Genomic DNA, 26,086 nt, shown 5'->3' on the forward strand with positions numbered 1-26,086 from the left:
CATTTATAGTTATTATAAATTATTGGTTATATTCCCATGTTGTATAATATATTCTTATAGCTTATTTTGTACATAATAGTTTGTATCTCATAGTCTCCTACCCCTGTATTGCCCCTCCTGGCTTTCCTTTCCCCACTGGGAGAGGAAAGAACAAGTTTGTTGTTTATATCTGTGAGTCTATTCCTTTTTTGTTATGTTGACTGGTTTGCTATGTTTTTTAGATTTCACACGTAAGTGATATCATACAGTACTTGTCTTTCTCTGTTTAACATATTTCACTAAGCATGCTGCTGCTGCTGCTGCTACGTTGCTTCAGTCGTGTCCGACTCTGTGTGACCCCATAGACGGCAGCCCACCAGGCTCCGCCGTCCCTGGGATTCTCCAGGCAAGAACGATGGAGTGGGTTGCCATTTCCTTCTCCAATGCAGGAAAGTGAAAAGTGAAAGTGAAGTCGCTCAGTCCTGTCCGACTCTTAGCGACCCCATGGACATTTTCCAGGCAAGAGAACTGGAGTGGGGTGCCAGTGCCTTCTCCATCACTAAGCATAATACTCCCCAAGTCCATCCATATTGTTGCAAATGGCAAAATTCCATACTTTTTTATGTCTGAGAAATATTCCATTGTGTATACATATATCTTCTTTATCCATTCATCTGCTGATGGACACTTAAGTTGCTTCGTATCTTGGCAATTATAAATAATGCTGTTATGAACACTGTGGCTACATATATCTTTTTGAATTAGTGTTTGTGTTTTTTCAGATATATACCCAGGAATGGAATTGCTCAGTCATATGGTAGTCCTATTTTTGTTTTTATTTTTGAGAAAACTCCATACTGTTTTCCACAGTGATTGTACCAACTTATGTCCCCACCAACAGTGTATGAGGGTTCCTCTTTCTCCACATCCTTACCAACAGTTGTTATTTGTGTTCTTTTTGATGATAGCCATTCTGGCAGGTGTGAGGTAATATCTCATTGTGACTTTGATTTGCATTTCTTCTTAGAGAAATGTCTTTTTAGGTCTTCTGTTCATTTTTGAATTGGGTCTTTTTTTTTATTTTTTTTGAACAGGTGTATGAGCTGTTTATATATGTTAGATATCCCTGATCACATTATTTGCAAATATTTTCTCCCATTCAGTAGGTTGTCTTTTTGTCTTATTTATGGTTTCCCTTGCTATACAAAAGCTCTTAAGTTTAATTCAATCCCATTTATTTTTTATTTTATTTCCTTTGCTCTAGAAGACAGAGCCAAAAAATATTGCTACAATTTATGTTATTTAAATAGTGATTTGCCTATGTTTTCTTATAGAAGTTTTATAGTCTTACATTTAGGTCTTTAATCTGTTTTCAGTTATTTTATTGAGTTTATTTTTGTATATGATGTTAGAGAATATTCTAATTTCATTCTTTTATATGTAGCTGTCCAGTTTTCCCAGCACCATTTATTGAAGAGACTGTCTTTTCTCTGTTGAAGTCTTGCCAACTTTGTCATAGATTAATTGACCATAAGTGCATGGGTTTATTTCTGTGCACTCTGTCCTATTCCATTAATCCATATGTCTGTTTTTGTGCCAGTTACCATACTGTCTTGATTATTGTAGATTTGTAGTATACTCTGAACTCAGGGAACATGATTCCTCTAGCTATGTTCTTTTTTCTCGAGATTTTCTTGGCTATTCAGGGCTATTTTATCATTATTTTATATTTTAGATGTCCTGAAATTTAAATCTCTGGTCCATTGTTTTAATCAATAGACAGAAATAGTGTTAAATGTTAGCTGACTCATCTGAAAAAGCATGGTGCAAGTTTTAAGAATGAATTGGTTGTTCAGACTATAACAGCATTTCTGTGAAAAATCACAATTAATCTTTTATTTTGAATTTGTGAAACATACTATAAAGGAAGTGAAGAGACAAGCCACAGTCTTGGAGAAGATGTCTGCAACATATGTTCTATATACTAAGTCTGCGATAATATTAAAACATATAACCACTATTTAAAAAAATACATTTTATTTTTGGTTCTGCTGGGTCTTTGTTGTTGCAGGCAGGCTGCTGTCTAGTTACAGTTCCCAAGCTTCTCGTTGTGGTGACGTCTCTTGCTGTTGAGCATGGGCTCTAGGCGTGTGGGTTTCAGTAGTTGTGTTGAGAGGGCTTAGTTGCTCCATAGCACGTGGGATCTTCCTGGAGCAAGGATTGAACCCATGTCCTTTGCATTGGCAGACAGGTTCTTTGCTGCTGAATCACCGGGGAAGTCTGCTAAACACTTTTGAAAGGAATTTGTTATTTACAGTAAATCTGATGGTATATTTTTTCCCACCATCCTTCCTAGGTTTGGAACTGATTTTGCTTGTCCATAGTCTGATCACTGTTAACAAGTAGTACTGCAATTATGTAGGTGAGTGACAAGAAGATACTGGGAGTGTGGTAAGAAGTAGTACCTGGAACCTGGATGTTAGATCTAGGTGACTTGGCTTGCTAAAAGAAGTTTTTCTTAACTATGAAGTTCTCACATCCTCAGAGACCTTACCATGGCCAAGCCAATGGCCATTGCCCTCAACCTAAACATAAGGGAGTAGAAGGGTTCTAACAGAATGCTCACTGAACAGCCCTAGCTTCGCGTACTTTGAGATTTCTTATTACAATAGTCCTTTCAGTTTGTGGCAGTAAAGTATTATTTGCATGAGATTTGTGAATCAGAGTGTACATTTCCACCAAGCCTCAGGCATTTAGAATAGTTATGCCATCTTATATATCGCTTAAACAGGTGGTGCTAGTGGTAAAGAACACGCCTGCCAATGCAGGAGACATAAGAGATATAGGTTTGATCCCTCGAACAGGAAGATCCCCTGGAGAAGGGCATGGCAACCCACTCCAATATGTTTGCCTGTAGAATCCCATGGACAGAGGAGCCTGGCAGACAACAGTCCATGGGGTCACAAAGAGTCAGACACAGTGAAACCACTTAGCATGCAAACATACCATCTTATACTCTTGCCAGGACTAAAAGAATTGTGCTTGCTTCATTCACATCTTGACATTATCAGAGCTTGACATTTTTGCACATCTATGAAAATACTTGAAAAGCATTACATGTTCATTCCACCTGTGGTATATATTCTTGATATATGCCCACCCTCGGTTTATGTCCAAGAAACTTCTGGACGTGGGCACTGGGAGAGAAAAATATTCATAGCAGAACTGTTTGTAAAAGATTGCACATCACCAAAATGTCCAGTGAATGGAGAAAAAGAAAAAATAGTTTTGTATCCATTCACACAACGAAATACTATACAGTAGAAAGATGTACATTGAACAATGGCTACAAATTTCAATGTGGATTTATCTTATAAAAGTGACATCGATGGAAAAGCATGTCCCAGAAAAATAACTACAGCACAATTACCTATATATAAAGGTCAAAAACTTTCAAACTTTATCATCTATAAATAATGAATAGATACATAAATATGTAATAAAACTAAAGGTAAGTAAGGGGTCAGATCAGATCTGTTGCTCAATCGTGTCCGACTCTTTGCAACCCCATGAATCGCAGCACGCCAGGCCTCCCTGTTCAACACCAACTCCCGGAGTTCACTCAGACTCACGTCCATTGAGTCAGTGATGCCATCCAGCCATCTCATCCTCTGTCGTCCCCTTCTCCTCCTGCCCCCAATCCCTCCCAGCATCAGAGTCTTTTCCAATGAGTCAACTCTTCACATGAGGTGGCCAAAGTACTGGAGTTTCAGCTTTAGTATCATTCCTTCCAAAGAAATCCCAGGGCTGATCTCCTTCAGAATGGACTGGTTGGATCTCCTTGCAGTCCAAGGGACTCTCAAGAGTCTTCTTCAACACCACAGTTCAAAAGCATCAATTTTTCGACGCTCAGCTTTCTTCACAGTCCAACTCTCACATCCATACATGACCACAGGAAAAACCATAGCCTTGACTAGACAGACTTTTGTTGGCAAAGTAATGTCTCTGCTTTTGAATATGCTATCTAGGTTGGTCATAACTTTCCTTCCAAGGAGTAAGCGTCTTTTAATTTCATGGCTGCAGTCACCATCTGCAGTGATTTTGGAGCCCAGAAAAATAAAGTCTGACACTGTTTCCACTGTTTCCCCATCTATTTCCCATGAAGTGGTGGGACCAGATGCCATGATCTTCATTTTCTGAATGTTGAGCTCTAAGCCAACTTTTTCACTCTCCACTTTCACTTTCATCAAGAGGCTCTTGAGTTCCTCTTCACTTTCTGCGATAAGGGTGGTGTCATCTGCATATCTGAGGTTATTGATATTTCTCCCGGCAATCTTGATTCCAGCTTGTGTTTCTTCCAGTCCAGCGTTTCTCATGATGTACTCTGCATATAAGTTAAATAAACAGGGTGACAATATACAGCCTTGATGTACTCCTTTTCCTATTTGGAACCAGTCTGTTGTTCCATGTCCAGTTCTAACTGTTGCTTCCTGACCTGCATACAAATTTCTCAAGAGGCAGGTCAGGTGGTCTGGTATTCCCATTTCTTTCAGAATTTCCCACAGTGTATTGTGATCCACACAGTGAAAGGCTTTGGCATAGTCAATAAAGCAGAAATAGATGTTTTTCTGGAACTCTCTTGCTTTTTCCATGATCCAGCAGATGTTGGCAATTTGATCTCTGGTTCCTCTGCCTTTTCTAAAACCAGCTTGAACATCTGGAAGTTCACTATTCACGTATTGCTGAAGCCTGGCTTGGATAATTTTGAGCATTACTTTACTAGCGTGTGAGATGAGTGCAATTGTGCGGTAGTTTGAGCATTCTCTGGCATTGCCTTTCTTTGGGATTGGAATGAAAACTGACCTTTTCCAGTCCTGTGGCCACTGCTGAGTTTTCCAAATTTGCTGGCATATTGAGTGCAGCACTTTCACAGCATCATCTTTCAGGATTTGGAATAGCTCAACTGGAATTCCATCACCTCTACTAGCTTTGTTCCTAGTAATGCTTTCTAAGGCCCACTTGACTTCACATTCCAGGATGTCTGGCTCTAGGTCAGTGATCACACCATCATGATTATCTGGGTCATGAAGATCTTTTTTGTACAGTTCTTCTGTGTATTCTTGCCATCTCTTCTTAATATCTTCTGCTTCTATTAGGTCTGTACCATTTCTGTCCTTATCGAGCCCATCTGCATGAAATTTTCCTTTGGTATCTCTGATTTTCTTGAAGAGATCTCTAGTCTTTCCCATTCTCTTGTTTTCCTCTATTTCTTTGCATTGATCGCTGAAGAAGGCTTTCTTATCTCTGCTTGCTATTCTTTGGAACTCTGCATTCAGATGCTTATATCTTTCCTTGTCTCCTTTGCTTTTCGCTTCTCTTCTTTTCACAGCTATTTGTAAGGCCTCCCCAGACAGCCATTTTGCTTTTTTGCATTTCTTTTCCATGGGGATGGTCTTGATCCCTGTCTCCTGTACAACGTCACGAACCTCATTCCATAGTTCATCAGGCACTCTATCTATCAGATCGAGGCCCTTAAATCTATTTCTCACTTCCACTGTATAATCATAAGGGATTTGATTTAGGTCATACCTGAATGGTCTAGTGGTTTTCCCTACTTTCTTCAATTTCAGTCTGAATTTGGCAATAAGGAGTTCATGGTCTGAGCCACAGTCAGCTCCTGGTCTTGTTTTTGCTGACTGTATAGAGCTTCTCCATCTTTGGCTGCAAAGAATATAATCAATCTGATTTCGGTGTTGACCATCTGGTGATATCCATGTATAGAGTCTTTTCTTGTGTTGTTGGAAGAGGGTGTTTGTTATGACCAGTGCATTTTTTTGGCAAAACTCTGTTAGGCAGCAAATAGTGCCAATTTTAGGATAGTAGGACCGTAATTACCTCTAAGAGGAGAGAAGGCAGTTTGACCATAAAGGGTGATCTGGGCACATCAAAGCCTTTTGTTTTAACTTTCTTAAGTTGAGCACCCCAAGTATTCATTCTTTTATTATTTATACTATTTATATATATAAGCATTTATTCTTATATATGAACATATCATTATAAAAATTTTAAATAAGTTGACAAAAATACATAACATGTTTATATAAAACAAAAAAGTATCCCCCAATTGGATATTTCTATATGCATATGTAAATGTACATTAAAATATTAACTATTCAGTAACTTTAAAAGGTACTAATGTACAAAACAGAAAACCTGGTGGAAGCTTAGAGAGGGATGATGATGCCTACTAAGCACATGGTTTGCGTAAATCCTAAGCTGTGTCCAGTTTGGTACTAAGATGTCTTCGGGTTAGATCATTTAGCATCTCTGACTTCTTTCTCTCCCCAAATTGCCACCACTTAATTCTACAGAGTTTTGCTGCTGTTGCTTTTTCAAAAGAGAGTATTTTTCGAAATACTTAACTTTACCAAAAACTATCTTCTTAGTGTAGCTTAGCCTGGTCCAGAGAATAAAAGTCAGTGGGAGAGCAACCTGCCAAAGTTGATTGTAACAAATGAGTTGTTACATGCTGACAGGGGAATTTTTAAACAGTCACATCAAAATATTCTGCTTCAGTGGTATCACAGGTAATAAAAACCAAAATGTAATTTCATTTTTACAACCTAGATTTGAGCATTCCTGTTTTGTCAGGTCTGATGAGAGACAGAAAAGGAATTCTGAAAGATAATCAATTTTATTCTTCAGTGGTTTCTTGCTTGTTTGTGTATTATTACTCGGTCAGGACAAAGAGCCCATATGTGCAGCAGGGGAAGAGGAGAGAGGACTTTGCAAAGCAAATGCCACCCCTGCTCCAGACACACACATTCACATGTTTAATCAAAGATGGACAGATAGAAGGCAGACAGGTGTGTGTGTATAAAATAACAACTTCATTATTTTTAATTTGATGATAGAAGATCAGTCTGGATTGCAGATTTAGAATTATGTTTTGGAATAGCGAGCCTGGAATGCTAACCACTTAGAATATGATCCTATGACTACATATATGCATCTGTGATCTTATATTGTGTATATATATATATGTACAGTTTAAATTTATTTTTTTACAGTCTAAATTTAAATGTGTACATTGAAAATTCAAGTTACCTGACAATGATAGAATCCGCCATTTATTTATTTATATTCATTCATTCCTTTCATTTCTGGCTACACTGAATCTTTGTGCTGTGCGTGGGTTTACTCTGGTTGTGGCAAGCGGGGGCTACTCCTCCCTGCAGTGCACAGGCTTCTCTGTATGCTGGCTTGTCTTGTGGCGCACAGGCTCTAGGTGCGTGGGCTTAGAGTTTGTAGTGGCATAAGCAGGGATCAAACCCGTGTCCTCCACATTGGCAAGTGGATTTTAAACTACTGGACCACCAGGGAAGTCCAAGATTTAGCATTTGTTGAACAACTACTGATAGCTTTTGACGCTTACACAGACCAACTAATCTTCACAATAATCCTGAGAGACAAGTTCCATTATTATCCTCAGCACCACACTTCTAAAATTCAACACGCTCAAAATGAATCTCCTGCCTCCGCCACCACAAATTTTCCTCATTGTTGTTTAGTTCCTAAGTTGTGCCTGACTCTTCTGTGATCTCATGGACTCTTGCCCACCAGGCTCCTCTGTCCATAGGATTTCCCAGGCAAGAATAGTGGAGTGGGTTGCCATTTCCTTCTCCAGGGGACCTTCCTGACCCAGGGATTGAACCCATGTCTCCTGCATCGACAGGAGGTTTCTTTACCACTGAGTCACCACTCACTCTTGTTAATTCATGGAAATTTCATCCTTCCCATTGCTCAAACCAAAAACAGTCATCTTTAATATTCTTTCTCTCTCTCCCAACACCTGTGGTTCTGCAGGTTGCATACTGCACAAGTAAAGACTTGCCACTCGCATCACAGGCATCATAGGTTTGTGTACTGGAGTACAATAATTTCCCAGAAGCTGCAGTTCTGATATAATAAGTAATTGTAACCATTTTCTGTGAGATGGAAGGAAAATATCACAATTACAGGCCATGAAGGTCCCTTTTACCATCTATTCTGAATTATTGCCGTGGCCTTCTAGCTTCCACCCTTCTCATTTTCAGAACAGTTGTCCGTGTAACCCTGTAAGTCAAGTCACACCTTTGCTCAAAACCCTCCAGTGGAATTTCATTCAGAGAAAAGTCAACGTCCTTCCAACAGGCCTCCGAGGTCCATCCTTGATGTCTGACTTTCCACCCTGACCCCTGACCTGGTCATGCTTCCCTCCTTGCTGTGCCCACACTCCCACCTTGGCCCCGTTCTCGCTCTCTTTCCACTTTCAGATTTACACAAATGTCCCCTTTTGTGGCCACTCTGTTTAAAATGCAATCCTGTCCCACTCCCCATCCACATCCTGGCTTTTGTTTCAGTCATGGCACTTATCACCATAAAAATTTAGTTTATGATACATTTCATTTATTCTGATAGATTTTATTTTGAGAGTGTAAACCTCATGTGCTCAGGGGTATTCATTTTATTTGCTGTGGATCCCAGGCACCTAGAAAAATTCTTGGCACAGAAAAATCAATCTATCAATGCTTGTTAAATGCATACATCTTTATTTATAGATTAGGCAACTCAGACTCAGAAATCATTAAGATATCTTTAATTTTTGCATTTTTAAAAAATTTGTTTTATTGAAGAATAGTTGATTTACAAAGTTGGGTTAATTTCTGCTGTACAGCAAAGTGAGTCAGTTATATATGTATTTCCATTTTCATATTCTTTTACATTCCCTGTTTATCATAGGATATTGAATATAGTTCCCTGTGCTGTTCAGTAGGACCTTGTTGTTTATCAGTTTTATATATAATAGTTTTCATCTGCTAACCCCAAACTCCCAGCCCATCCTTTCCCCCCTGCCCCCTTGGCACAGAACAGACATGTGATTGCTGTTTGTTTTTCAAACTTTTAATTTTGTATTGGTGTATAGCCCATTAACAATGTTGTGATAGTTTCAGTGAGCAGCAGAGGCAGCGAGCCATATTTATACATGTATCCATTTCCCCCGAAACTCCCCTGTCCTCCAGACTGCAGCATAACATTGAGCAGAGTTCCATGTGCTATACGGTAGGTCCTTGCTGGTTATCCATTTCATTTATTTATTTTTATTTTATTTATGTATTTATTTTTAATTGAAGAATAATTGCTTTACAGTATTGCATTGGTTCCTACTAAACATCAACATGAATCAGTTATAGGTTTACCCGTGTCCCCTCCCACTTGAACCTCCCTCGCACCCGTCATGGTTGTTATGGAGCCCTGGTTTGACCTTCCTGAGTCATACAGCAAATTCCCATTGGCTATCTGTTTTACATATGGTAATGTATGTTTCCATGTTACTGTCTTAAACATAGCCATGTGTAAATATCCATCCCAAACGCCCTAACTATCCCCTCCCCTTATCCTTCAGTGATTACTTTTTAAAGGCCAGTTGTCAAGTAGGTGGTGGAAGCAGGACATAAACCCAGGCAGTTAATTGCAAACCCTGTGCTTTCTAACCTCTGGGCTCTGCCGTGATATGCAACAGCTTGATTCCTTAAGGCTGCTGCTGTTTTGATGCTGGTGATGACAATATCAATAGTGTTAGTATTAGTACTTTTAATGCGTGCTTGTGCCATACACTGTCCTTTACATGTATTATCTCATGTATTATATAATTTAATATCCAGGAAACTTCTAAGTCAAGTGGAGTCCTTAAACTTCTGGCAAATGAACTATCATGTCCTTGAAGTACAACTAATGAGTGATGAACAGAACTTTATTCTCAAACCCTAAATATCAGCATGAATGTTCCTTCCCCCTGTGGGGCAGGCAGGAAACTAACAACTTCAAATTTCACATGAACAAGTTAAAAATTGTGTAGCTGTGAGAGACATCCAGTGTAATCATCCTATTATGGTTGGTTACTTATGCTCAATTTATAACCCATTTATTCACTGATACATGCATTTATTAATTCACTCATTCAACAAACATTTATTGAACTGCCATGCGATGTACTATGCCAAGTTCAAAGGCAACAATGATAAAGAAGACATATCCTCTGCCCTTGAAGAATCAACAGTCTAGCAGGAGAGACAAATAGGAGACAAGTAAGACCCCTGAAGGAGTAAGTGTGATATTAGAGAATCAGCAGAGTGCTGAGGGAGCCCAGAGCAGGAAGCACCTAACTAGCCCTGTCTGGAGAGACCCAGGAGTCCTTCTCAGAGGAGATGACCCAAGATGAAGAGTTCATCAGGCAGGGGAGGGCTTGCAGAGGCATGGGGTCATGAGTCACGTGGGGATTCAGGGACCTGCGTATAGTTTGACGTAACTGGAGCTGGGAACCCACGTGGGGACGGGGTGGGAGAAAGGAAAACAGGAGCCAGAGGGACTTTAAATAAGGTCATGATTAGATCAGGTTTTCATCTTATAAAATTCCCTCGAGAGTCTGGATGGAAACTAAATTAAGGGGGCAAGACCCAACGGAAAGAGGCAGTCGATACCTGACACTTTGAAGTTGCTTCTTTGATGCAGGTGTTTTGACTCAGGGATATTTTGAGGTAGGCTAAAATTAATTACATTTTCAGCTCTTAAAATTCACCAAGTGATGTGCAAAAATAGCTGTCTCGCCTCTTTGCAGAACCTCTTTTCACACCAGCTCCTGACTCTGTGGAGACTGAGGGGTGGGGTCAGAAAGAGGGTGCAAATTAGACAGCATCTGGCAGATAAGCCACATGTAACCAGGAGCCATGTGCTTCCAGCCGGTTCTTATCTCAGAAAGAGTCATTAAGATGCAACGAACATACTGCTCTTCCTCTGAGACTTCCCTTGTAGTTTGCAAGAGCTGCACCTCAAATTCACTGGTTACTCCCTTGTGGTTATAACTGTAACAATGATTTACATTTAGTTAATAAGTATTATTAAGTGCTTTAACTAATATGTATTCTCTTTTCCATTAGATAGATCTCAAGAATGGAAATCTCTGCCTTTATGGGATTCCATATGATGTTCAATTTCATTAGGAGGTTCATGTTATACACTGGAAGGAGAGCTGGGCTAATTAATAGTTCTATTAATTAGAACCATTTAAACTGATTATTAAAAAGTCACATCTCTTTTTAAAGATTTATTTATTAGTTTTTGACTGTGCTAGGTCTTCGTTGCTGCACGTGGGGGTTCTCTAGTGGTGAGTGGGGGCCACTCTTTGTTGTGGTTCCCAGACTTCTCACTGTGGTGGCTTCTCTTGCAGAGCACAGCCTCTAGGCGCTTGGACTTCAGCAGTTGTGGTGCGTGGGCTCAGTAGTTGCAGCTCAGGGACTCTAGGGCCCTGGCTCAGTGGTTGTGGTGCACGGGCTTAATTGCCCCAGGGTAGGTGAGATCTCCCTGGACCAGGAATCAACCCTGTGTCCCCTGTATTGGCAGGTGGATTCTTAACCACTAGACCACCAAGGAAGCCCCAAAATGTCATGTCTTATTGAATTGGGGAGACTGGTAAGCGGCTGACTTGAGGCATAGTCAGTGATGTCATTGTGGCGCTCTCACTTTGAGACAATCTTTCTCTACCTGGTAGGCTAAGAGGTCCCTGGAACCCCAGTGCTAATATCCAACCACTTGAACAAACCCAGATAAAAGAGAATTGTCCCAGAAAGTGCCTGTAAAACTGTTTCAGAAGGGACTCTGCTGGATAGCTTGATTTATATGCTTATTCCTAAACTGTGGTCCAAGATAGGGGTTATTCCGATTGGCCATGCTGGAGGCATGTGTCTACTTATGGAGAATAAAGGTTAGGAGAGTTGCCATGTGGGGTTCAGCTTTCCTGGAATCCCATATAATGGGTACTTCCCAAGTAAGGGAATCCTTTTACAAGAAAAAAAAGGGGGAAATACACTGTATGATATATCCATTCTAGATATAGTGATGATAAAATTTATTCCCCAAGCTGGATAAATAATGATTATTCTAGGACAACAGTCATGAAATAGAATTGTTCTCAACCACTCAGGGAATATGGTCCACCTACCTGTGGGGGAGAGGCTACATGATCCTTTAGTTTTTACTCCAAACTATACAGAAAATCCTCAATTAAATTTGTATCAGTTCTTTCAGTACTCTTATAATAGAGATACAGTATGTTTAATAATGTCAAACTCATTCCTGGTTTGATGACTTTGATACCCTTTTACAGATTAACCTTGATTTATCAGATTTAAAACATCAATTTCCCCTGATTATAGTAGTCATCTTTAAAAAGAACTCATGAAAAAATAATGTTAAATAACATAAATATGATGAAAGCATAAAGTATAGGTCAGGGAATCATGAAATACATGTCAGTGATATCCTTTGGTAATAAAAATCCAGTATGTTTTGACTCGGATGCTTAGAGACTGAATAGGAAGTTATCCCCAGAATCCACGGACCTCAGTGAAGGTAGTCGTGGTGGCTTTGAAAAGGACACTAAGTTACAGATTTATTTAAGAGACAGGACCCCAGACTTGGTGATTTGACCTAAAAATACAAGGGAAAGACTCATGTCCAGGATTCTGAATCAGGTAACTTCCTAGGAAGGGAGCCTATCATGAAAGAATGAACTATTGGAAGACAAAGAGGACGGAGAGATGTGAAGGAAACATGGCCTCAAACCAGTTCTGAGTCTGATTTCATTTATAATCCTGTTCTTGAAATTCAAACCTTCTTTTCTTTCTCTTCCTTGTTTAACAATGATTATTTAGTGTTCTCTTTACCTACAGAATGCTCTGCCAAGCCTTACTCTTTGAGATGACCACAATAGGCCTTCTCTTTGCAGCCAAATCATGATGAAATTCCACCATGTGCTTGTAACTGGGGAAATGCAGAGGAGGAGACTGCATGCTTCACTTATAGATATTTTAAACCTTAGTTCTATGGAGATTTTTGTAACACAAAAATAGTAATTATTGTAGTAATATATATATCTACAGAAAGTATAAAGCATAGGAATCTTGTTTTCAAATCATCTTTATGTATTCTTTTTCTCAATATTTGTATTTCTGTGAATTTTTTTTTGCTTTGTTGCCTTTTTGAAATTGTTGATACTTTTTATAATTTAAGGATATTGCTCCTAATCAGGTGACTTTTCTAGGTGGCAGCTTTCTCAGAGTTGGAGTCTTCTATAGTGACCCCCCTTGACTTGTTTTACTACTATCAGAAGCTAATTGCTGCGTCAGCAACTGCTATGTACCAGGCACTGGTCACTGTAGCCTCCTGAGTAGAACCACCTCCTGCTGCTGCAGTATTTGCCAGATATTGTTTATTGTTTATTTTTTAGTCGCCAAGTCATGTCCAACTCTTTGAGACCCCATGGACCATAGCCCTCCAGGCTCCTCTGTCCATGGGATTTCCCAGGCAAGAATACTGGAGTGGGTTGTTCTCTGGGGGATCATTCTGATTCTGGGTTTGAACCCAAATCTCTTACATTGGCAGGCAGATTTCTTTTCTTTTTTTTTTTTACCACTGAGACACCAGGGAATAAATACTTGATGAATAATGATAGCAGTAAGGTTCTTGAATGATGGCTGTTTTCCAGGAGTTACTAAGCATGTTGCAAACATTATTTCATTCAAATGCCTCCTAATAATTCTATGAGGTAAATACAATCCTTGTCATCATTTTACAGATCAGGAAACTGAGGATATGTAAATAATTCATCTGAGATCCCACAGCTGGAACTGAGTTTAGAACCCAGTTCTCTCTTACTTTAGAGTTTAAGCTTTTAATTATACTATCAAGAGAATTGTATCTAGAAGGGACGTTTTAGACCATAGGTATGGACATTTGACCCTATGAAGAATTCATTATTAATGTGATCTCACATTTTGAAGCAGTTTTTTAAAATGAAGTTAAGAGCATTGCATTATACAACTAGAAAAATCCCAGACCATAAATTTCATGTTTCTCAAAGCTCCTGAATTATAGTACCAGGCAGAATTTGGCAGAGAGAGGACCCAATGGAGACTGAAAGACCCCACAGGTAATAAAGTGAGCTAATGATCCAGACTAGAGTCATGAAACTACCCATGAGCGCAAAAGGCAAAGTTAGCTTTGTAGAATTAGCTCTTATTTTGTTGAGCTTTTATGGTGGCTCAGGCTGAAGCCTTGGTCTTACATTATAATCAGTTTTTGCAATACAAGTTAATCGAGACCATCTTCTACTCATACAATTTTAGGAGTGCTACTGTGTAAAATCCTCTTCCTGTAGGTAGAATCAAATTCCTAATTGACTAGGCTAATTTAGATTTGAGTTCACTTCTGTAAGCAGAGGGCCACCTTCATGGTCACGTGCTGCTTTCTCAGCTCAGCCCCAGCTCACTGGCTTCTGGGCTTAAGCAGAGAGAAGACTTATCTAGAGCCAGCTAGCTCCTCTTTCTTTCAACTCATTTTCCTTATTGCTAGTTGGTTAGAATATATTTTGTGTGTTTTGTGGAAAGAGCATAGGACAATGAGTCAGAAGACATATGTCCTTATCCTGTGTGATTTAGAACAAGACATTTCAATTTCCCTTAAAAATTTTTTTTTATTTTGTTGAAGTATAGTTAATTTAGTGTTGTATTAATTCTGCTGTACAGCAAGGTGATCCAGTTGTCTATATAATGCATATATATATTATATTCTTTTCCATTATGGTTTATTATAGGATATTGAATATTGGTACCTGTACTGTACAGTAGGAACCTATTGGTTATTCATTCTATATATACTAGTTTGCATCTACTAATCCCAAACTCCCACTCCGCTTCTCCTCCACCCCCACCCCCTCGGCAAGCACGAGTCTGTTCTCTGTCTGAGAGTCTGTTTCTGGTTTTGTAGATAAGTTCATGTGTGTCATGTTTTAGATTACATATATAAGTGATCTATATTTGTCTTTCTCTTTCTTGCTTAGTGTGATCATCTCATGCATGTTGCTGCACATGGCGTTATTTCCTTCACTCTTTATGGTTGAGCAGTATTCCATTGTATATGTGCACCACATCTTCTTTGTCCATCCTCTATAGATAGACATCTAGGTTGTTTCCAGGTCTTGGCTATTGTAAATAGTGCTGCTGTGAACACAGGGGTGCATGTATCTTTTTGAAGTATAGTTTTCTCAAGATATGTGCCTACGAGTGGGATTGCTGGATCACATTGTTGTTCAGTCGCTCAGTCGGGTCCGACTCTTTGTGACCCTGTGGACTGCAGCACACCAGGCTTTCCTGTCCTTCACTATCTCCCAGAGTTTGGTCAAACTCTCGTCCACTGAATCAATGATGCCATTCAACCATCTTATCTCTGTTGCCCACTTCTCCTCCTGCCCTCAGTCTTTCCCAGCACCAGGGTCTTTTCCAAAGAGTCATCTCTTCACATCAGGTGGACAATATATTGGAACTTCAGCTTCAGCACGACTCCTTCCAATGAATATTTCCAGAAATCTGGATTGATTTCCTTTAGGATTGACTGGTTTGATCTCCTTGCAGTCCAAGGGATTCTCAAGAGTCTTCTCCAGCACCACAGTTCAGAAGCATCAATTCTTCAGTGTTCAACTTTCCTTATGGTCCAACTCTCACATCTGTACATAACTGCTGGAAAAAATGATAGCTTTGACTCTGCAGACCTTTGTTGGTAAAGTGATGGCTCTGCTTTTTAATACCCTGTCTAGCTTTGCCATCGCTTTACTTCCAAGGAGCAAGCATCTTTAATTTCATGGCTGTGGTCACTGTCTGCAATGATTTTGGACCCCAAGAAAATAAACTCTGTCACTGCTTCCACTTTTTTCCCTTCCATTTGTTGGATCATATGGTAGTTCTATTTTTGTTTTTTGTTTTTTTTTAGGGAACCTCCATACTGTTCTCCATAGTGGCTGTGCCAATTTATATTCTTACCAACAGTGTAGGAGGATTTGCTTTACTTCACACCCTCTCTAGTATTTGTTATTTGCAGACACTTTGATGATGACCATTCTGACTGGTGTGAGGTGGTATCTCATTGTAGTTTTGATTTGTGTTTCTCTAATAATGAGTGATGTTGAGCATCTTTTCATGGGTCTGTTTGCCATCCATATGTCTTCTTTGGAGAAATGTCTATTTAGGTTTTCTGCCCATTTTTTTGGTTGGGTTGTTTGTTGTTTTGTTATTGAGTTGTACAAGCTGTTAACATTTCAATTTCTGAGCCTCAGGTTTCTCAACTGTAATTGCAAAGATCAAATGAGAGAGTGTGTTTGAAAATGCAGCATGAAGCTCTTTGCACCTTATGAATTTTTTGATACATGATTTTATTCCAATTTTATAGCAAAGAGCTTGAAATTCACTGAGGTGAAGGCTACACCTCCAATAAGAAACAAACAAGAATTTGAACTAGGTCTAATCCCAAACCTCTGATCTTTTTTTTTTTTTTTAAATATGCTGCCTCATTTAACGCATTGAAGTTGTTATTGTGATCATTTTTTTCACCATGCATGCTGGAAAGTTTTAACCCTGATTTCAAGTTTCTTACGACACTTCACAGGACTCAGTTTCAGCTCTCCTTAAAACCGAGCAAAGAGAAGGTACCCAGGTCTAGACTTCCTTTGGTTGCCTATTTCTCACAGACCTCAAAATAGGGCACAGCACACGTGTGAATGCCTGTCACTGTGGTGCCAGCAGCCATTACTCAGGGTGTTCTTTGAACACTAAACAACGCAGAGTGAAGAACACATCCTGTGTTTATTCTTTGTCCATTGTTCTCCTGTGCCCCACAACTCAAGGTCTTACAGCAACGTATGGTTGCAAGTGGCTTCAGAGAGTCCTTTCCACCAAGATGATACAAGAAGAAGTTACAACCTCCTGACCCTAACCAACAAAGAAGAATATTCTTGTTGTCTGTCAGATGAAGTTACTCATGAAAAATAATATCTCTTAGGAAAACCTGAAAACACACTTCCAAAGAGGAGGGAAAGAATAGAATATTTTCCTGCTTTCTTGCCTTAGACATCTCCTCTAAGTTGATGTATATCTTGAATTTGGGGAGCATAGTTTCCTTATAAGGAATAAACACTTCTTTGTTGATTTGGTTTCTCCTTTGGCATCTTTCTTGTAGCCGGCTGTGCAACTTCTATTAATTAACTGACTCCTTAGTGATTCCTCAGTTGCCGCAGTGTGCAAGGTTCTGATTCGAACACCTATAAATAGCGCGGCAGGCATACGATTTACACATGCAACTTCTAACATATAAAAACTGAAGGTAGTGCAATCTATCATCACTGTGTGTGTCTTCAGGCACCTCCTTTCCTTGGTTGCTGAAGACCTACGCTCTCCTTCTAGCCCAGCACTTGGTGCCTGGCACATGGGAGAATTGCCCAGACCCTCCTTGAAAGGGGCCACAGGTAACAAAGCTCAGAGGCCAAAACAGGGCTTTTTATGTGTGGTATACAAGAAAGATTCAGAAGACAACCCCCAAACTGCTTTTTTCTGCAACTTGCCCCTATTGGGTGTATAATATTGCTAAGAAATACATGAAATCTATATATGAACAAGTGGACCTGATTGGTAAAAAGACGCAGAAAACGGCAATAACTGTAGAGCATTTGGCTATCAAGTGCCACTGGACTCAGAGGGCAGCAGTCATTGGAGATGTGAGCTGAGTGTACAGTGGTTTTCAAGGACGCGCTATCATATTTTGTGAAATGAAGAAAGAAGCCCAAGAGTTGTCATAGAATGTGGTTGTAAGACAGGATGCCCAGTCATTACACGGAGACATTTCATACAAGCAAAGGGAAATCACCCTGAAAGGTTTTAGAAATGGTGATTTTGGAGTTTTGGTTGCAGCCAATGTTGCTGCAAATGGGTTAGACATCCCTGAGGTTGTTCTGGTTGTTCAAAGTTCTCCACCAAAGAGTGCTGAATCCTACATTCATCGTTCTGGGCGAACAGGTAGAGCTGGGAGGACCAGGGTTTGCATCTGCTTTTACCAGCACAAAGAAGAATACCAGTTAGCCCAAGTGGAGCAAAAAGCGGGAATTAAATTTAAATGAATAGGTGTTCTTTCTGCAACAGAGATAATAAAATCTTCTAGCAAAGATGCCATCAGGCTCTTGGACTCTGTGCCTCCCACTTCAAGCAGTCGGATGAGAAGCTGACTGAGGAGAAGGGAGCTGTGGAAGCCCTGGCAGCAGCCCTGGCCCACATTTCCGGTGCCACGTCGGTAGACCAGCACTCCTTGATCAACTCAGAAGCGGGCTTTGTGACCATGATTTTGTGGTGCTCAATTGAAATGCCAAACATTAGTTATGCTTGGAAAGAACTTAAACAGCTAGGTGAGGATATTGATTCCAAAGTGAAGGGAATGGTCTTAAAGGAAAGCAGGGTGTTTGCTTTGATATCCCTACTGCATCGGTAACAGAAGTACAGGAAAAGTGGCATGATTCACAGCGCTGGCACAGCGATCAAGAGGTGGCAACAAAAGTAACAGATTCCAAAACAAAGGCCAGAAGCAGAGTTTTAATAAAGCATTTGGACAGTAATTTGAAGTAGAGGATTTATTTGGCAAAAACAGAACTATGTTCAACAATGTGACACTGAACATTATTTTTCATACAAAGGTAAAAGCACATTGTATTTCCTTCCTGACCACTTGCCCAGTCCCTGTTTCTTCAAGAGAGAAAAGCTTCGTCTAAATTATTTCATCTGATTGATGACGGTCATTTATAACTTTATTGCTACTTCTGTCTTGGGTATTCCTTTGGAAAAGGTGTATGGATTCATTACATATTCTAATGTATTGTCTATAGATTATAAGATAAAGTCAAGCATGTATCTGCTGATACTTTTTAAGTTGACCTGTCTTTATACTTGGAAAGGCCTCTTAATAGTAGGCTTCCCTGGTGGCTCAGATGGTAAAGACTTTTCTGCAATGCAGGATCCCTGGATCGGGAAGAGCCTCTGGAGAAGGAAACGGCAACCCACTCCAGTAATCTTGCCTGGAGAATTTCATGGACAGAGGAGCCTGGCAGGCTACAGTCCGTGGGGTTGCAAGAGTCAGGCGTGACTGAGCAACTATCACTCATCACTCACCACCTCATTGCTATCCAGAAAAGTACCCATTTCATTCCTGCCAGCTTGCTGGGTGAATGCCAGCTTCCCTTACCCTTGCCACTTGGGTTTGAAAATGATATCTCATCAAATTATTTATATGAAAATAACATTTTTTCATATTTGTATTTAGTCTTTGCCTTTTTTTTCTGGGAATTTCTCCTTTATGTTCTCTATTTCTCTTATTGATGAGTTCCTCCTTATTTACCTGAAAGGCCAGTTTTATATATTAATGATAATCACTTTTCACATATGCTACAAAGATTTTCTCCTAAAATATCATTTATCTTTCCTTTTACATATGTGTATATTGAATCAACAAGAGTTTTTAACATTTAGATTGTGAATCTTTGTTAAATCTTTTTAATATTTTCCACCTTTGTCATTTCGTGTATAATAGATTTCTCCCTCCAAAGACTGATTGGCCAGTTCTTTTGTTTTTATCTTGGATGTTTAATTTATTTGGGATTTAGTCTGAATTATACTTCAAAGTCGGAGAAGGCGATGACACCCCACTCCAGTACTCTTGCCTGGAAAATCCCATGGAAGGAGAAGCCTGGTAGGCTGCAGCCCATGGGGTCGCTAAGAGTCGGACACGACTGAGCAACTTCACTTTCACTTTTCACTTTCATGCATTGGAGAAGGAAATGGCAACACACTCCAGTGTTCTTGCCTTGAGAATCCCAGGGACAGGGGAGCCTGGTGGGCTACTGTCTATGGGGTCCCACAGAGTCGGACACGACTGAAGCGACATCAGCAGCATACTTCAAAGTAAAGATCTAGTATTTATTTCCCAAAGAGTTAACCAATATTCTCATGATCATTTATTGAACAATCTACTTTTAGCATATATTAAATACTAATGAATCCTCAGGTTTGATGTTTCTTTTTCTTTTTCTTTTAATTTAATTTTTTTGGCTGCTCTGTATGGCTTGCAGGATCTTAGTTCCCCAACCAGCGACTGAACCTGGGCCCTCGGCAGTGAGAACCCAGAATCCTAACCACTAGGCAACCAGGGAACGTCCCTCAGTTTTTTGTTTTTAGGTTTTTATTAGGGTATAGTTGATTTACAACATTGTATTAGTTTTAGGTGTAAAGTGAATCTGTTATATCAATATATGTACATATATTCACTCTTTTTCAGGTTTTTTTCCATATAGGCCACTGTGCAGTATTGAGCGGAATTCCCTGTGCTATGCAGTAGGCCCTTATTAGTTATCTATTTTATATATGGTAGTATGTATATGTCAATCCCAATCTTCCAATTTATATTTCACACCCCTTTACCCCCTGTACCCACAAAAATAAAGATGCTTATTTTCTACACCTGTGACTCTATTTCTTTTTTTGTAGATGAGTTCATTTGTATCTTTTTTTTTTTTTTTTAAGATTCTACATATAAGATATTTGTCTTTCTCTGTCTGACTTCATTCAGTATGACAATCTCTAGGTCCATTCATGTTGCTGCAAATGGCATTATTTTGTTCTTTTTTGTGACTAATATTCCTTGTATATGTGTACCACATCTTTCTTCATTCCTCTGTTGATGGACATTTAGGTCACTTATATGTCCTGGCTATTCTAAATAGTGTTGCAATGGACATTGAGGTGTATGTATCTTTTTGAGGTATGAGTTTTCTCTGGATATATGCCCACAAGTGGGATTGCTGGATCATATGGTAGTTCTATTTTTAGTTTTTTAAGGAACCTCCATACTGTTAGCCATAGTGGCTGTACCAGTTTATGTTCCCACCAATAGTGTGGGAAGGTTTCCTTTACTCCACATTCTCTCTAGCATTTATTGTTTGTAGATTTTTTGATGATGGCCATCTGGCCAGTGTGAAGTGTTACTTCATTGTAACTTTATTTACATGTCTCTAATAATTAGTGATGTCCCTCGGGTTTGTTTTTAATGAAGAAGCAAGGCATGGCAGGTAAGCCCTTTAGCACATGGCAAGGGCCGTTGTCATTGTCATGACTGTTCCTATGAAGCATGACTACAGACTAGGAATGAAGGGATGAAAGAGTTACAACTTTAAAATGTAAGTGAAAAATATTTAAAAATTAATAAAATGTAGATTGTTATTCTCAAGTGTCTAAAAGATGCTGAGATACAGCTTTCTCCCATATTTTCTTTGATGTGGTTGTTTTTAAAAATGTGGCCTCAATTTAATGAGTACACATAAATTATATATACATTAAAATTTTTTTTTCTTACAAGTCCACACAAGCTCTCCTCATAAATAATATATTTTTAAGAAATCTCTTCTAGTACAATCAATTTGTGATTGGTTACAAACGCATAGCAGGTTAAGTATATTAAGGCTAGAGATCCATTGTTGGGATTTTTTTTTCATTGTTGGTATTTTTTAATTCAAGTAAAAATAGGAGAAAAGATGTCCCTTATTCCTTCTATTAGGTCCAGTGCTAAATTATCCATAACTGACAAGCTTTATTTTAGTGACACTTAAAGTGTCACTAAATAAATAAAGTGTCACTTCTCTAAGTGGCACTTAGAGAAGATTCCATATTGTCCCTTGGTATAATCCATTTTCACATTTAATGTGAGATTTTCACATTTAATGTGAGATTTTCACATTTAATGTGAGATTTTCACATTTAATACAGATTTTCATTAATACAGAAATCCCTCATGCAGCAGTTTAAGCTGTATCTCACTTAAAAAAAAAAAACAATGTATTGAATATAGTTCCCTGTATTATATAATAAATCCTTGTTGTTTATTATTTTCTGTATAGTCGGACACTTACTGAGCGACTTCACTTTCACTTTCATGCATTGGAGAAGGAAATGGCAACCCACTCCAGTGTTCTTGCCTGGAGAATCCCAGGGATGGCGGAGCCTGGTGGGCTGCCATCTGTGGAGTCGCACAGAGTCGGACACAACTGAAGCAACTTAGAAGCAGCAGTGTGTATCTGTTAATCCCATACTCCTAATTTATCCATTCTGCCCCCTCTTTCCCCTTTGGTAACCATAAGTTTGTTTTCTATGTCTGTGAGTCTGTTTCTGTTTTGTGAATAAGTTCACTTGTATTATTTTTTAGATTCCGTGTACAAGTGCTGTTACACGATATTTGTCTTTCTCTTTGTGACTTAGTACGATAATCTCTCGGTTCATCCCTGTTGCTACACATGGCAGTATTTCATTGTTTTCAGTGGCTGAGCAATTCCATATGTACCCCATCTTCTTTATCCATTCATCTGACATTTAGGTTGCTTCCATATCTTGTCTACTGTAAAAGGTGCTACAATGAACATTTAGACGCATGTATCTTTTCAAATTAGATTTTTTTTTTTTTGCCTTTTATGGGTACATGCCGAGAAGTGGGATTGCTGGATCATGTGGTAGCTCTATTTTTAGTTTTTTTTAAGGAACTTCCATACTGTTCTCCAGAGAAGGAAATGGCAACCCACTCCAGTGTTCTTGCCTGGAGAATCCCATGGACGGAGAAGCCTGGTAGGCTGCAGTCCATGGGGTCGCACAGAGTCAGACACGACTGAAGCGACTTAGCAGCAGCATACTGTTCTCCACAGTGGCTATACCAATATACATTCCCACCAACAGTGTAGGAGGGTTCTCTTTTCTTTGCACCTTCTCCAGCATTTATTATTTGAAGATTTTTTGATGATAGCCATTCTGACCAGTGTGAGGTGATACCTCACAGTAGTTTTTATTTGCACTTCTTTAATAGTTAGCGATCTTGAGCATTTTTCATGAGCTTGTTGGCTATCTGTATGTCTTCTTTGGAGAAATGTCTATTTAGGTCTTTTGCCCATTTTTTGATTGAGTTTTTTTTTTTATATTGAGTTGTATGAGCTGTTTGTATATTTTGGAAAAAGAGCCCTTGTCCATCACATCATTTGCAAAATTTTCCACCAGTCTGTAAGTTGTCTTTTCATTTTGTTTATGGTTTCCTTTGCTGTGCAAAGGCTTACTAATTTGTTTAGGTCCCATCTGTTTAATTTTGGTTTTATTTCTTTTGCCTTGGGAGAATGATCTAAGAAAATATTGCTATGATTTATGTTGGAGAATAGGCAAAAGCCTATGTTCTCTTCCAGGAGTTTTATGGTGTCATGTTTTATACTTAAGTCTTTAAGCCATTTTGAAGGCATTTAACCTTTTTTGTAAATTTAAATAGTGACTTTCTTCAGGCTATTGTCCCTCAGGCTTCATTTCTCCAAGTTGAACAATCCCAACCCAATATGCAGACCAAATCAATATACTTTCTCTTACATTTATCTGGTGTTCAAGAACATCTGAGCAGCCACTGAGACTCAACAAGCCTGCCCTCACACACACACACATAAACCTATGAACATGTGACGGTCCCTCATTTAAAAAAAAAAAATTTAAGATTGACTCCAAATTTTCCATTTTAATTTTGGCAAAACGTCTTTTATTCTGCCAAAACAAAGACAAACTATAATACACTGAGTTGGCATTTCATCTTAGTGAAAAATTTGAGCAAAACCCAAGAAGATCCCTCACCATAGAGGGGCCACGGCTTGGCTGTGGGGAGGCAGAGGATCGCCAGGCCATGTTGGTGGTAAATATAAGTTTGTCAGGCCATGTTGGTGGTTGAATATAAGCTTCCAGTGCTTGCCGTCATTGTGCATAGAGCTCTGCTCTGAGCCTGAGCTTTCAGGAAGGAGTTTATCCTTTCCTGGGGGGCAAGAGCAAACAAATGACACATCCATGTTAATAGACAGGCTGGATACACGAAGAATTCCAGCTGCAGAGCTGGGTGCTCAGGTGTAGGATTGGCAAATGACACGGGACAGAATCCCAGTGTGAATCTGTTGTAAAGACAGATTCAGTAGGTTTGGGGGCTATATTGTAGGTCAAAGGACCTCAAGCAAATATCTAGGCACAAGGAAGGTTAGTCACATTTGGGCTTTCAACAGAGGGATCTACAGCCCAGATGCCTTGTCAGCATCTTTGAGAGATGATTTTGTGCCCTAGGCCCATTTTCCTCCACCTCGTCTCTTCATCCATAGCTATATGCCTTCCTAATTCCTATTGGCCCTGGGGGGTGGGGAGGGGAGCTTTAGGTGTGGGGCCCAGAGACTCTCTGTGTGGAGTCAACTCATTTCAGGTGGGTCTTGGCTGATATGAGGCGATGCCTGGGGTAAGAATACTAGGGAATTTAATAACTTTACACCTGTTGCCTAGTGAAAATTGGCTGAGTGACTGCACAGGGGTCCTGCTCCTTCTTTTATCCTTAACACATAGATTTGCCATGAGATCTCCCCACTTACACCTACTTAGTCCTCAAGAGGTAAATCTGGAAGGACACATGAACCATCTAGTTTAAAGAACTGTCCTGATAAACAGTGCTATCTCCGCAGTTTGAGCTCGTCAGAGGGCAAGTCCTCAGGTCCAGGGTCTTAGCCAAACGTGTGGCTAAGTTTTTTGGCAAGCTAATGCTTTGGCACTCCTTCAACTAATATTTCAAGAATACTCTAGACTCTTCAGGTCACTAGTTGAGGGAGATGCCAAGAGCTTGGGCAGAGATGTAGGACATGAGGCAAGACTCAGCATCTCCTCCGTTAACCCAGAAGTTCTGCTCTGGCCTTGTTTCACTAAGGAAAACTAAAGTTTAGTCATTAATTGCACTTGTCTTCCTTAGAAAATGGTTAGTTGGCCAACAACTATTCTTGTTTCTGTTTATAAGGATGCCTCTTAGATGTTCTAATTCCCAGCCGAGGGAACTTTATGCCATTGAACCAGAGCTTGCTTTCTCTGAGAAGTTTGGTGAATAAATTTTCACCTTCTCATTATATTTCCAGTGTTTTTTTTTTTTTTTAAATACACACATTGGATCTCTTGGAAATTTTCCTACTGGCCCATATCTTGGTGTAATCTACATGGGCAGAGCTTCCCATTGGCCACTTCTGCTCTATTAACTTTTTGAGTTAGCTCAGGGCACAGAAAAGGATACAAGGGCAACTTACTTCCTAACCAATTCAAAGCAATTTACAGAATGCTCTGTTCCAGGTTTTGTCCTCAAATTGCATCAGGCAGGAAGTGTTTTTCAGCAGGTGGTTTAGGCTCTGAGGGATTGTTTTCTTTTAGGAAAAAATCTCTTATCACCAAAAAGCTTGAGGCCCCAGGAAAGGTCTTTGTTATTTTAACTTGGGCACGTGGTGTTTGTCCAGCTGCTCTGAACTTTCATGGTGTGAGGGCAGCAGCTGGGGATGGGAACAGCCCTTGAAGGTGACCGAGGGAGCCCTCTGGGAGGCGAAGCAGCCTCTGGACAGAACCACGAAGAACAAAGGGTGCCTGCATTTTTATGTCCCTTGCTGGTGAACCCATTTCATGGTAGTGACAGTGAAAGGCCACCCTGTCAGCAGTTTGTGGCACAGTCTTCAGGGAAATGAGTTTGTGTGGGCCCCATTTCATCAAGTTCAGTTCAGTTCAATCGCTCAGTCGTGTCCGATTCTTTGCTACCCCATGAATCGCAGCACGACAGGCCTCCCTGTCCATCAACAACTCCCAGAGTTCACACAAACTCATGTCCATCGAGACGGTGATGTCATCCAGCCATCTCATCCTCTGTCATCCCTTTCTCCTCCTGCCCCCAATCCCTCCCAGCATCAGAGTCTTTTCCAATGAGTCAACTCTTCACATCAGGTGGCCAAAGTACTGGAGTTTCAGCTTCAGCATCAGTCCTTCCAATGAACACCCAGGACTGATCTCCTTTAGCATGGACTAGTTGTATCTCCTTGCAGTCCAAGGGACTCTCAAGAGTCTTCTCCAACACCACAGTTCAAAAGCATCAATTCTTCGGTGCTCAGCCTTCTTCACAGTCCAACTCTCACATTCATACATGACAACTGGAAAAACCATAGCCTTGACTAGACAGACCTTTGTTGGCAAAGTAATGTCTCTGCTTTTGAATATGCTATCTAGGTTGGTCTTAACTTTCCTCCAAGGAGTAAGCATCTTTTAATTTCATGGCTGCAGTCACCATCTGCAGTGATTTTGGAACC

General features: G+C 39.8%; 1 pseudogene; it reads left to right on the forward strand.

Annotated features, from left to right (window-relative positions):
- The first annotated feature begins 17,328 nt into the window (after nucleotides 1–17,328).
- LOC113894800 lies at nucleotides 17,329–18,505 on the forward strand (annotated as a pseudogene).
- Nucleotides 18,506–26,086: the final 7,581 nt, after the last annotated feature.

This window comes from Bos indicus x Bos taurus, chromosome 6 (genome assembly GCF_003369695.1).
Source record: "Bos indicus x Bos taurus breed Angus x Brahman F1 hybrid chromosome 6, Bos_hybrid_MaternalHap_v2.0, whole genome shotgun sequence".
In the NCBI taxonomy this organism is placed as follows: Eukaryota; Metazoa; Chordata; class Mammalia; order Artiodactyla; family Bovidae; genus Bos; species Bos indicus x Bos taurus.